This window comes from Vicugna pacos, chromosome 2, assembly GCF_048564905.1.
Source record: "Vicugna pacos chromosome 2, VicPac4, whole genome shotgun sequence".
Taxonomy (NCBI): Eukaryota; Metazoa; Chordata; class Mammalia; order Artiodactyla; family Camelidae; genus Vicugna; species Vicugna pacos.
The window spans coordinates 52,696,463-52,708,542 of NC_132988.1; the positions used below are offsets into that span (position 1 = coordinate 52,696,463).

A 12,080-nucleotide genomic window follows, 5' to 3' on the forward strand; every position below is an offset into this window, starting at 1 on the left:
AGTGTTTTTTCTACTTCTGTAAATCTTGACAAGGATTTCATTGAATCTGTAGATGGCTTTTGATAATATTGACATTTTAACAATGTTAATTATTTTAATTCATGAACACAGATATCTTTCCATTTAGTTGTGTCTTCAATTTCTTTCATCAATGCCTTGCAGTTTTCAGCATAGAGATCTTTCATCTTCTTAATTGAATTTATTTCTAATTTATTGTTTTTGATGCTATTATAAATGGTATTGATTTATTTATTTCCTTTTCAGATATTTTATTGTTAGTGTATAGAAACAGCACTGATTTTTGTATGTTAATATAGCTTGCAACTTTACTTAAATTATCTCTAACAGTTTTTGGTTGAGTCTTTAGTTTTCAATATATAAAATCATGTCATTTGCAAATAGAGACAACTTTGCTCCTTCCTTTCCAATTCTGATACTTTTATTTCTTATTTTTGCCTGATTGCTTTAGCTAGAACTTCCTCTACTTTGTTGAATAGAAGTAGTGAGAGTGGGCACCTTTGTCTTGTTCCCGATCTTAGAGAAAAAGCTTTCATCATTTCACTACCGAGTATGGTGTTAGCTGTGGACTTGCCATACATGATCTTTATTATTGAAATAATGTTCCTTCTATGCCTAATTTGTTAAGACTTTTTATCGGATAAATGTATGTTGAATTTTGTCAAATGCTTTTTTGGCATCTATTGAGATGATCATATGATTTCTTTTCTTTCATTCTATTAATGTGATATTTCATATTGATTAATTTGTGTATGTTTCTTCTTTAGTATTGACCTTTTCTGGTTTTAGTATCAGGATAATGCTGGCCTTGTAAAATGAGTTTGGGAATATTCCCTCCTCTTCAGTTTTTGGAAGAATTTGAGAAGGATTGGTGTTCATTCTTCTTTAAATATTTGGTAAAATTCACTAGTGAAGGCGTTTGGTCCTAGGCTTTTCTGTTTTTGGATATTTAAAATTACTGATTCAATCTCTTTACTAGTAATTAGCCTATTCAAATTTTTTATTTCTTACTGATTCAGTTTTGTTAAGTTGTATGTTTCTAAGAATTTCCCATTTCTCTTAGGTTGTGCAGTTTGTTGGTGTACAGTTGTTTATAGTGGCCTCTCATGATCCTTTGAATTTCTGTGGTATCAGTTGTAAAGTTTCCTTTTTATAATTTTGTTGATTGGAGTCCTTTTCTCCTTTTTTTCCTTGGTTAGTCTAGGTAAAGGTTTGTCAATTTTATCTTTTCAAAGAACTAATTTGGGGTGGTAGGTATAGCTCAGTGGCAGAGTGCATGCTTAGCATGCATGAGGTCTTGGGTTCAGTCCCCAGTGATACCATTAACAATAAATAAAATTAAAACAAAATAGTACATTCTTACTTCAAGTATATCCCAAATATCAAAGGATCAACTTTTAGTTTGGTTAATCTTTTATATATGTTTTTTATTGTCTAGTTCATTGATTTCTGCTCTAATCTTTGTAATTTATTTTCTTCTAACTTTGGGCTCAGTTTTTTCTTATTTTTCTAGCTCCTTTAAATGTAGAGTTAGGTTGTTTATTTGGGATCTTAATATAGTTTATTCCTGTAAACTTTCCTTTTAGAAGTGCTGGTATGTTGTGTTTACATTTCATTGATCTCAAGAAATTTTTTAATTTCCCCTTTAATTTCTTTGATCTGTTGGTTGTTCAGGAGAGTATTGTTTAATTTCCATGTGTTCATTAAAATTTCAGTTTTCTTCTTATTATTGATTTCCAGTTTCATGCCATTGTGGTCAGAGAAGATGCTTGGTATGATTTTAGTCTTCTTGAATTTGCTAAGATTTGTTTTGTGCCTAACATATGCTCTATTCTAGAAAATGTTTCATATGCACTTGAGAAGAATGTGTATTCTTCTGTTGTTGGACAGAATGTTCTGTCTACGGCTGTTAGATCCATTTGGTCTGTAGTGTTGTTCAGATCAACTGCCATTATTGCTTCTCTGTCTGGATGATCTATCCATTATTGAAATTGTGGTATTAAAGTCCCAACTATTATTGTTTTACTGTATTCTTATTTTAGCTGTTAGTTTTTGCTTTATATATTTAGGTGCTCCAATGTTGGATGAATAAATATTTGTAATTGTTTTATCTTCTTGCTGTGTTGATCTTTATATATAATGACCTCTCTTTTTACCATTTTTAGTTTAAAATCTATTTTGTCTAATATAAGTATAGCTATGCCTGCTTTCTTTCTGGTTGCCATTTGCTTGAAATATCCTTTTCTATCCTTTCACTGTTAGTTTCTGTGTCTTTAAGGCTAAAGTGAGTCTCTTGTAGACAGCATACTGTTGGATCTTGTTTTTCTTTTTTAATCCATTCAGTCTTTTAATTGGAGAATTTAATCCATATACAATTAAAATAATTATTGATAGGTAAGGACTTAGTATTGCCATTTTGTTAACGCTTTCTGGTGGTTTTGTAGATCCATTGTTACTCGTTTCTTATCTTGCTGTCTTTTTTTGTGTTTTGATGTCTTCTGGTATCAGTATACTTTGACTTCTTTATTGTGTTCTTTTGTGTAATAACTACAAGGTTTTCCCCTGTAGTTATCATTAGGCTTACGTGAAATATTTTAAACTATCAGCCTATTTTAAACTGTTAACTTCAATGGAATTCATATACTTTACACTTTTACTTTTTCTCCCACATTTTAATATTGTGTTACTATTAACAGATAGTTGTATTTATGGTCGTTCTTACCTCTTAAATTTAAACTAGAGCTGTGAATTTATGCATCTTCATTACCTTGTTGCAGAATCTACCTATGACTATGTATTTACTGTTACCAGTGAGATTTATACTACTTATTTGTGTTTTTATGATGTTAATTATCATTCTTTTACTTGCACCAAAGAACTCCCTTCAGCATTTTTTGTCTCCTTTAAAATTAAACAGATTTATTTTCAAAGTGATAAGAAGTCAAAATTTCAAGGCTTTTCATAAAAGAGCAGTCCCCTGCCCTCATTCTCAAGCAGTAGCCACCCTAAATTCTTTTGAATGTTTTCCTTTACTTTTTAAAGTTTTTATGCAATTTTAAGTCTTACTTTCCTTTTACAGTTATTACAAAATATTGACTATATTCTCTGTATTGTGCAATACCCTTTAGCATTTCTTACAAGGCAAGTCTGGTGGTTATGAGCTCCTTCAGCTTTTGTTTGTTAGGGAAAGTCTTTATCCTTCCTTTATTTCTGAAGGACAGCTTCATCAGGTATAGAATTCTGGTTCAAAGTTGTTATCTTTAAATATTTTGAATATGTCATTCCGTTCTCTCCTGACATGAGAAGTTCCTATGAGAAATCTATTAGTCATTTTACAGGGTCACCTTACATGTAATTTCTCTCTTTTCTCTTGCTGCTCTTAAAATTCTCTTTTTTGTCTTTGTTGATAATTATAAATTGTTTCTTGGTATAGCCCTATGTGGGTTTAACCTATTTGAGGAACTTGTGACCTCATGGATCTGGATGTTCCTTTCTCTCCACAGGTTTGGGAACTTTTCAGCCTTTATTTCTGGAATTCCCACAATATGAATATTTTTTTTATTGTGTCCCATAATTCCTGTAGGTTTTCTTCACTCTTTTTCTTTCTATTTTCTTTTTACTTCTCTGACTAGGTGGATTTCAGTGTCCTGTCCTTCAGTTTACTGATTCTTTCTTCCATATGATTGAGTCTATATTTAAAACTCTACTGAATTTTTCAGTTCAGTAATTGTATTTTTTAACTGTAGGTTTCTTATTTTTTTTTATTTGTTTTTCTTTTTGATGGTTGCTATTTCCTTGTCACACTTCTTGTTTTGGTGATCCATTGTTTTATTTACCTTAATATTTCCACTGATTTTGTAATTGAGATAGCTATTGGTCTATTAGTTTTTTTATTTATAGGAATAATACATAACTGAAGAAATTTTGGAGGATATTAAAGGACAAAGAGCAAAAGAAGTTTATATAGTTCCACCATCTAAAAGTAGCAATTGTTAATGTTTCAGTAAATTTTTCTTTCATTGTAGTAATAATAAAATACCTCTTTTGGTATTTTGTTTTTTTCAATCAAGACTGTATCACAATATATAAAATAGATAAACAACAAAGTCCTACTGTATAGCACGAGAAACTATAGTCGATACCTTGTAATAGCTTATAAGGAAAAAGAATATGAAAGGAATATATATATATATATATATAAAACTGCATCACTATGCTGTACACCAGAAACTAACACAACATTGTAAACCTACTATACTTTAATAAGAAAAAATTTTTAAACGACTATATCACAAAATGATATAAAGCATATCATTATTTAATGGCTATAAAATACAAGAATCTTTCATTTGTTCTGAGGAATGCATTGCTAAATCCCCTAAAATTCACCTCTCAATTAAGTTAATAATTTTCACATAGGAATAAATAGAAAGCTATGGGTTTATTTATATTTAGTGACCATCTGTTGTAATTTAAGAACAGATTAGTAGCTTTAATTTGGAGCCATATCCGCCACAGATTTTTAAAAAAGTTTTCCATCATCCCTAACTAGTTATGTAGTGCTTTTTGCAAATCAAGCATCTGCAGTCTCTCCTTGTTTACTTTCAATACTTGTTTACTCGTGCCTTTTTTGTTTTGTTTTCCATATGTGTCCTGAGATACATAGGCCTTCTTAAGGAGTAATTGATACTTTTGCTTCAGTTAGAATGTTATAGTGTTCATTGGTTCGAGACATAAAATTTTGTATTCATTTTATGTTACTTGATTTAGATTAATCATGATAATTATGATTCTATCTCTTTTGCCACAGTAATTGGTTCAGGTGGGAATTAAAACTAAGCTGGCCCAGAGACTAGCCTAGGACTGTGTTCTGTGGTTGAAGATAAAAAAACAACTTTCTCTTTTTCTGGATTGTATAACAGTTGGAGATAAGGCTGCAGCCATTATTCTCTGATGAAGAAAGCCTGCCTGTAAAAGGAATTGACACATGGAAGAGAACAGGGCTTAAAGAATCAGAGAGACATAGACTTGAAATCATGATTAAGTCACATCTGAAGCCCAGTCTTATATTCTAAAGTGGTGCTATTTAACCTTGTGTACACTTTGGAAATTATCTGGGAACCTATAAAATAATTATATAATATATGTGTATATATGTGTGTACATGTGTATGTATAGATACACACACACATGTGTATATGTGTGTGTGTGTGTGTGTATACCTGGAGTACTCAAGACCATTTAAAACATCATCTCTGGGGAGGGAGGCACTGGAATTGGAATCTGGGGAAAGACATTTTTAAAAACCTCCCCAGGTGATTCTAAAATACAGACAGTGTGAGAACTATTGCTTTTGATTTTCAGTAATATAAGCCCATAATTTTCTTTATTATTTAAGTCTGCATATGTTTCTTCTTCTGTTATATGCAACTGAAATCAATCTCAGTAATGCACAAGGAAAGGAGATTTCATTAGAAAAACTTAGGAAGGACGGTTAGCATGAAAAACATCAGTGAAGAATTCCTATACTAATATCCCAGACTCCAGCTAGGCCTTAGGACTCATTAAAAGAATTTAACAATTATTCAGTTCAGTTTGTTAGGAAAATTGAAAAAAAAGGCAATGGTGCAAACCATTGCAATGAGATAAGAACATGGTAAGTCTTATTAAGAAGATTTAAGTATGGCTTTATAAAAATATTTCTATTTCATATTGGATGGTTAATGGAGTATACACAGAACTAGACCTGCATGCTCCAAGATCTTTTCAGTTGGACAAGAAAGAGAGATTTTGTCATAAAGTTGACTGTATCCCTTGAAAGATTATGTGTTCATAGACTGGATTTATAATTTTTTCTTTTACATTGTAGGTCTATAGACTTTTTATTTCCTTTAGAGTATTTTAAGGGCAGATTAGTTACTTCGAAGGAGATATTTAGTAACAAACCCTTCTTTTATGTTTTACTGGCAAAATGGTACAGCATTTCTTCTGTGCTGCTGGGTCATCATCATCATCAGACTTTATTCCAGTCACTTAACTGTATATCAGAACTGCATTTTCTTTTGGGTTATACCTTGAGCCGAATATTTTTCTGATTTTTAAAATAAATACCATATTCTTATTTTCTGCTTGAGTGGTGTGATTTCCTAATCACATTTATTTAAAAATGTGAATAAAAAATTCACAGGATGGTCGAAAAACATAAAATTGAGAGTGCAAATGACATCTTGTGACTTTTGGGAATTTTTTCTTGGCCTCTGAACTTCAATTTTGTTTTTTAAACCAATACAGAGATCCACTTCTTACTCTTTCTCTGAGCTGCTTTTGTTCCCTAGTCCCAGGCTGACTGTTATTCTTGAGATCTAGGCCTCTGAATAGGGATACCAGTATTGGAAAATCTGTGCAAATTTCCTGAACTAGCATTAATTTAGATCAAGGAAGACTTCAATCCAGACATGTAAACTAGTAGGCATAGAGATGACTGAGGATCACATTAAACATTACCTCATGTAAGTCAGCAGCTAACGTATGTGGTTGAGACTGAGTAGAGCAGTGAACTGGGAATCCTGAGATAAATGAACCAAGAAGAGAAACGTTGAGCTCTTGGAGATGATCATAAGGAAAGAGAGGAGCTAGAAGGTGAAGTTATAGCCAAAGTAGACAGGAGGGAATTCTTACTTTAGAAAGTAAATTATTTTAGAAAATAAATTTTATTTTGTTGAAACTAGGAATCAGAAACAGTTGCTTTGGTTTGAATGGCCTGTTTTCTAAGTCGTACAAAGGGCATTTGTACTACATTTTATTTTTTCATTAATGAGTGTTCTGAGAGAAGATGATAATATTTTTATGAAAGAAATTACCACCTTAAATTTCTTTTTGAAACAAGGTAACATAAATATTATAGCAAGAATTTGTGAATTATATACATTACAGAAAAATTGTGAAAAATAACTTCAAATAATATTTAGAAATGAATTTATTCATAAAACATACCTTTTAGAATATGGTTCACCTTTCATAATTTCATAAGTAGGACTTTTAGGAACTTAGGTTTCTGCAAAGTGCCCTACATTTTAATTTCTAACAGGTAGACCTTTATACTTGATGTAATTGAATAGCTACTTTGTTGTTATTGACACAGGAAAAAAAATACAAGCTTTGTTTTCCTCTTTTGATTCTCTGTTTTATTCTCCATTGATTTTTTATTCTTTCTGTTACTGATACCAGGACCCATCATCTTAGGTTTCCATATTTATAAATGGTATACTTTAGGGGACTTAGAAAAATGCTTAACACATATGTGGCAGAAACTGCCATCCGTCTCCCTTAACATTTATTCTCCCCCATCTCCTTATTAGCAGAACCTGACTCTTTTGAACCAATAATGCATCATTTGTAGCTAGATGTTTTCAATGATTAACTTCTTGCCAATGAATGATAAATTGAATTTACATATTAACTCTGAGTCCAGTTTTCTCTTTTGTAAAATAGTCTTCTTATATGTTACTGACACTTGCAATAAGTTTCTTCACTCTTGAGAAATTTCTTTAAAAGAGAGGATGTGACCTTTTCTTTTCCATTTCTTGAACAACGAGGACAAGTGCCTCACCTAGGGACTGCAGGGCAGTGAATTGGAAGAACTAAGATCTCTGACAACTGTGAGGAGATCGATAGCATTCCTGGATTTCCTACCCCTAGAATTATTTAAAATGAAAGAGAAATAGCTTCTACCTTACTTAAGATGCTGTATTTTGTATTTCTATGTTAAATGCAATCTATATTTTGGTTACCAAATGGTTCCATATGAATGACATTTTAATTAAAGTGGTTCAGTCCAAAAGAACATTTTGATCCTTTTTTGTGTCTTTTTTTTCTGTGGTTCCAAGTAAATAGTTATTATAATTCTTTATGTAGAATTACACTTATTCTTCTCCCAGAAGAATTCTCTTTCACTGATACTTTCCTTACAGGTCATACTCACGGTCATGTGATACCCCTGCCACATGCAGTCTACTGAGGAATGTAGTTGGCTTTCCTCTCTGACTGGGAGGAGGTAAATAGGTAGTATCTGAATATTGTGATCAGAGGAGAAACGTAGAGCTGTAAACCTCCAAAAATGAAAAACTTAATTTTGCCACCAGTTGTATTTTCTTAATAATCCTCCTAATCACACTCTTCTGGAGTTCTATTTTTTTTTTTAATATAGAGAAAAATAAGGCTCAATTTTCTTAAGTAACTTGCCCACATTTTTGTAGTTACTAAAACTAAGTTGGGGCTTAAACACTTATTATCTGATTCCAAAACCCATGATTACACCTCTGCATTTTGTTGTACGAAAATTATGATAAAGTGTGATAAACGCATTGGTAGAGAAAATTTTACAGAAAACTTGACACCTGATTGGAGTTATCTAAATAACCTCTGTAGTGAGGAGCACAGGGTGGGGACCATGGGAGTAGGAAGATAGTTCAGGTAGAGGAGATCTCCACTGCATACCAGGTAGCTAGTGTTGGGGAAATACTGTTCTAGTGAAAAGCACAGATATGAAAGTCTCTGGTCTCATGGAGCTTACTTAAGTTTTTCTCTGGTTTTGTGATTAAGTTTATTTTTCTTTTCATTCAAATGAAATATTGTTTTATTATTAAGTTTATTATTCCTTCAGAGGTTTATGTAATTCCAGTGCAGAAGATAATCCTCTTCATTAAAAAAACAAGACTGAATAATGAAGTGCATGAGAATTTTTATGTTCTTTTCCTATCCCATAAGGTATTTTTCTCTTTATTATAAGAAAATGAATAAGAGAAAGATATATTTTTGAGTTTCAGATGGGACAGATAATACCCAAAGGAAATATACATACAAAGCAATAGGTTAATTATTGCCACAAAATAACAACATATTCATTTTTATCAGTTGCTAATATTTGGGTATGTTACTTCTTCAGTTGCCTGCTTTGATAAAGCTTTATTTCTTAAGAGTGCACCTTTGATTTTAAATGGAATAGTCAGCCCTCCTTATCCATGGGTTCTTCATCCTTGAATTCAACCAAATGCAGATGGAAAATATTTGGGAAAAAGAATCCAGAAAGTTCCAAAAAGAAAAACTTGAATTTACCCCATGCTGGCAACTATTTACATAGTATTTACATTGTATTAGGTATCATAAGTAATCTAAAGATGATTTAAAGTATTCAGGAGGATATGCAATGTTATAGGCAAATACTGTGCCACTTTCTATAAGGGACTTGAGCATTGTGGATTTTGGTGCTCTTTGCTTATGGAAACAATCCTCCACAGATACTGAGGAATGACTGTATATTAACAGAAAGTGAGAGAGTATTACTAATCTTAAAATGCCAGATTTTAGGCAAAGCTCTTCCATAACATTTACACCAAGGTGAGTTTGGCATGTATGTGTCTACCTTACAGTTGCTTGAGTTTCTCGTATGTTTCTTCCATAAAAGTCTCTTTGTTTATTTAATAAACTAATCATCTTATACAGATAAACTAGCCATGACCCCAAAATGAGATTAAGTAAGTAATTTAAACACAATAGTTGTCTGCAATTAATTACATCACATTATGGCATTCCTGAGTCACTCAGTGTTAAATCTTACTTTAATACAGTTCAAAATTACATTGCTTACCTTCTATGAAAATAAGAATATCCTTTTTAAAGTATGGATTACAGTAATTTATTAAAATGATCTTATTTTCTATGCTTATTTGATGCCTAGGAAGCATGATTTCAACTGAAGAGGAAAAAGTTATTTTCTTATTTCAAATGTATTATATATAAGAGTTAATAGTCACCTTAAAGTAGAACATTTTCTGAAGAATGTCACTGTGACTCTTGATTTCCACAGACTAAAAACTGTTTTGTATTCTTCCTCCTCTTGGGTAGTGTCTTTTTGTCTGTGTCTGTCTGTCTATCTAATTAGGTGATACTTCATTGTAGTTTTGATTTGCATTTCTCTGATAATTAATAATATCAAGCATGCCTATTGGCCATTTGTATGTCTTCATTGGAGAATTGCTCTTTTAGGTCTCATGCCCATTTTTGGATTGGGTTGCTTGTTTTTTTTTGTATGAGATTTTTGTATATTCTGGAAATTAAGCCATTGTCAGTAGCATCACTTGCAAATACTTTGTCCTAGTCTGTAGATTGTCTTTTTGTTTTGTTTATGGTTTCCTTTGTTGTGCAAAAGCTTGTAAGTTTAATTAGGTCCTGTTTGTTTATTTTTACTTTTATTTATATTGCTTGGGTAGACTGCCCTAGGAGAACATTGCTAAGAATTATGTCAGATAATGTTTTGCCAAAACCAGAACCCTAAGGATTATACGTTTTCTTTTCTTGTTGCCTCATGTGGGACATCACGTAGTTTGTCATGTATTAAAGGTCTTAAAAATCATTATTTTGAAAGAAATAGCAGGGGTTTCAGAAATTCAGGCATATGTTGCCTAAAATAACCCAAAGAGAAAATTCTCTAAGTGTCATTTTACTGTCATTTGCTCTCTTGCTGTGGATTTTCTGTGTGTAAATACAGTGTTGTGTAATTACATATACAATGTGCAATATTTTGATAGTAGCTGTTTTAGTAGATAAGCTTCTGAGAATGGGGAAGAGAACATTTGTATACATACTTCATGTGTTACCTAGAAGAAAGTACTGAAAGTGAAAATACTTCTTGTACATCTTTATAATCATACTTGTTTAACTACTTTGACAGAAAAAATTAATAATAACTTATCTGGGCAAGTTACTTTACAGATGTGCTAATTTAATGTCTTCCTTTTAAAACATTGGGAATCCTAAACAAGTTTTAAAGTTGGTTGTTATATGATATATAAAATTAGCATATTATTACAAATAGATCACAGATGGAAAAATACTTGTTTGGAAGTCTGTAGAATGACTTCTAATCTTGTTTACTTAAAATATTCTTTTAGAACCAACTCCAATTTATTATATGTTGAATAGGTTTAGAAATTAGGTTGAATGAAAAGATTCTCATACAGTCTGGAAAGTGTTTCTTCTGAGTTTCCATAGCTATTGAGATACTTGGAAGTTTAGATAGGTTAAAGAAATCTTTACAAATATTTTAATTTTTATATTTTTTGAAAATAGGAGCTATTCAGGGAATCCAGCTTTATGCAATAATATGCTACCTTTAAACTGAAAAGGTTGAGGGGTAGAAATAGACTGTTGTTTATAGAAAACTGCTACTAGTTTCTTGAAAATCTTAAGTGAATTACATAAAACTGAAACTAGTGCTCATATATAAAGCTGATCTAGTTAAATTTATTGTGTTTCAATGAGTTATTAAAGAGGTTTTCTGGAGTTGTGTCAGATTATTATCAATCCAACTTATGTTTCTTATTTTTAAATAATATGTTAAACATTTGCCTGCAATTTTTAGCACCCAGAGAGGAAAGGTTTAAGTTGTCAGATCCAGGATTTATTGTTAATGTCAAAAGCAAATTCCAAGTTACTCTTCCTGTCCATTGTATACTTTATTCTTCCTGTCCGTTGTATCATCGCTGTCAATGATTTTACTTATATATAAGCATACATAAGCATATATATATATATGTTTATATATGACATACATACACATACCAGCATACCTTGGTTTATTGCCCTTTGCTGATACTGAGGCTTTTACAAATTGAAGGTTTGTAGCAAGCCTGTGTCTGAGCAATTACCAGTGCCATTTTCCAACATCATTTGCTCACTTTGTCTCTGTGTCACATTTTAGTAAATGATGCAGTTTCTTTCCTTAAAATACAATGCTGATAGCATGCCTGCTCATCTGTCTGTCTGTCTATCTGTCTACGCAAAGCTTGTGATAGCAGTTTTATTACATTGAACAAATTCCCCAAACAGAAACTATCTGTCTAATAGTGAGTGTGAAGTTTTAGTTTGTTACAATTCATAATTATTTTTGGTTCTGCTCATGTTGGAAAGAAAAATGTACAAAAGTGATAATTTTACAGCTGAAAGAAGTTGCAGTAAATAATTGTGTGATATATAATACAATTGAAATAAGATATTTTGGAAGA

General features: G+C 31.6%; 1 protein-coding gene across 20 annotated transcripts in view; it reads left to right on the forward strand.

Annotated features, from left to right (window-relative positions):
* STPG2 (sperm tail PG-rich repeat containing 2) overlaps positions 1-12,080 on the forward strand; it is a 436,638-nt gene that overhangs the window by 122,045 nt on the left and 302,513 nt on the right. The gene's annotated exons all lie outside the window — the stretch shown is intronic.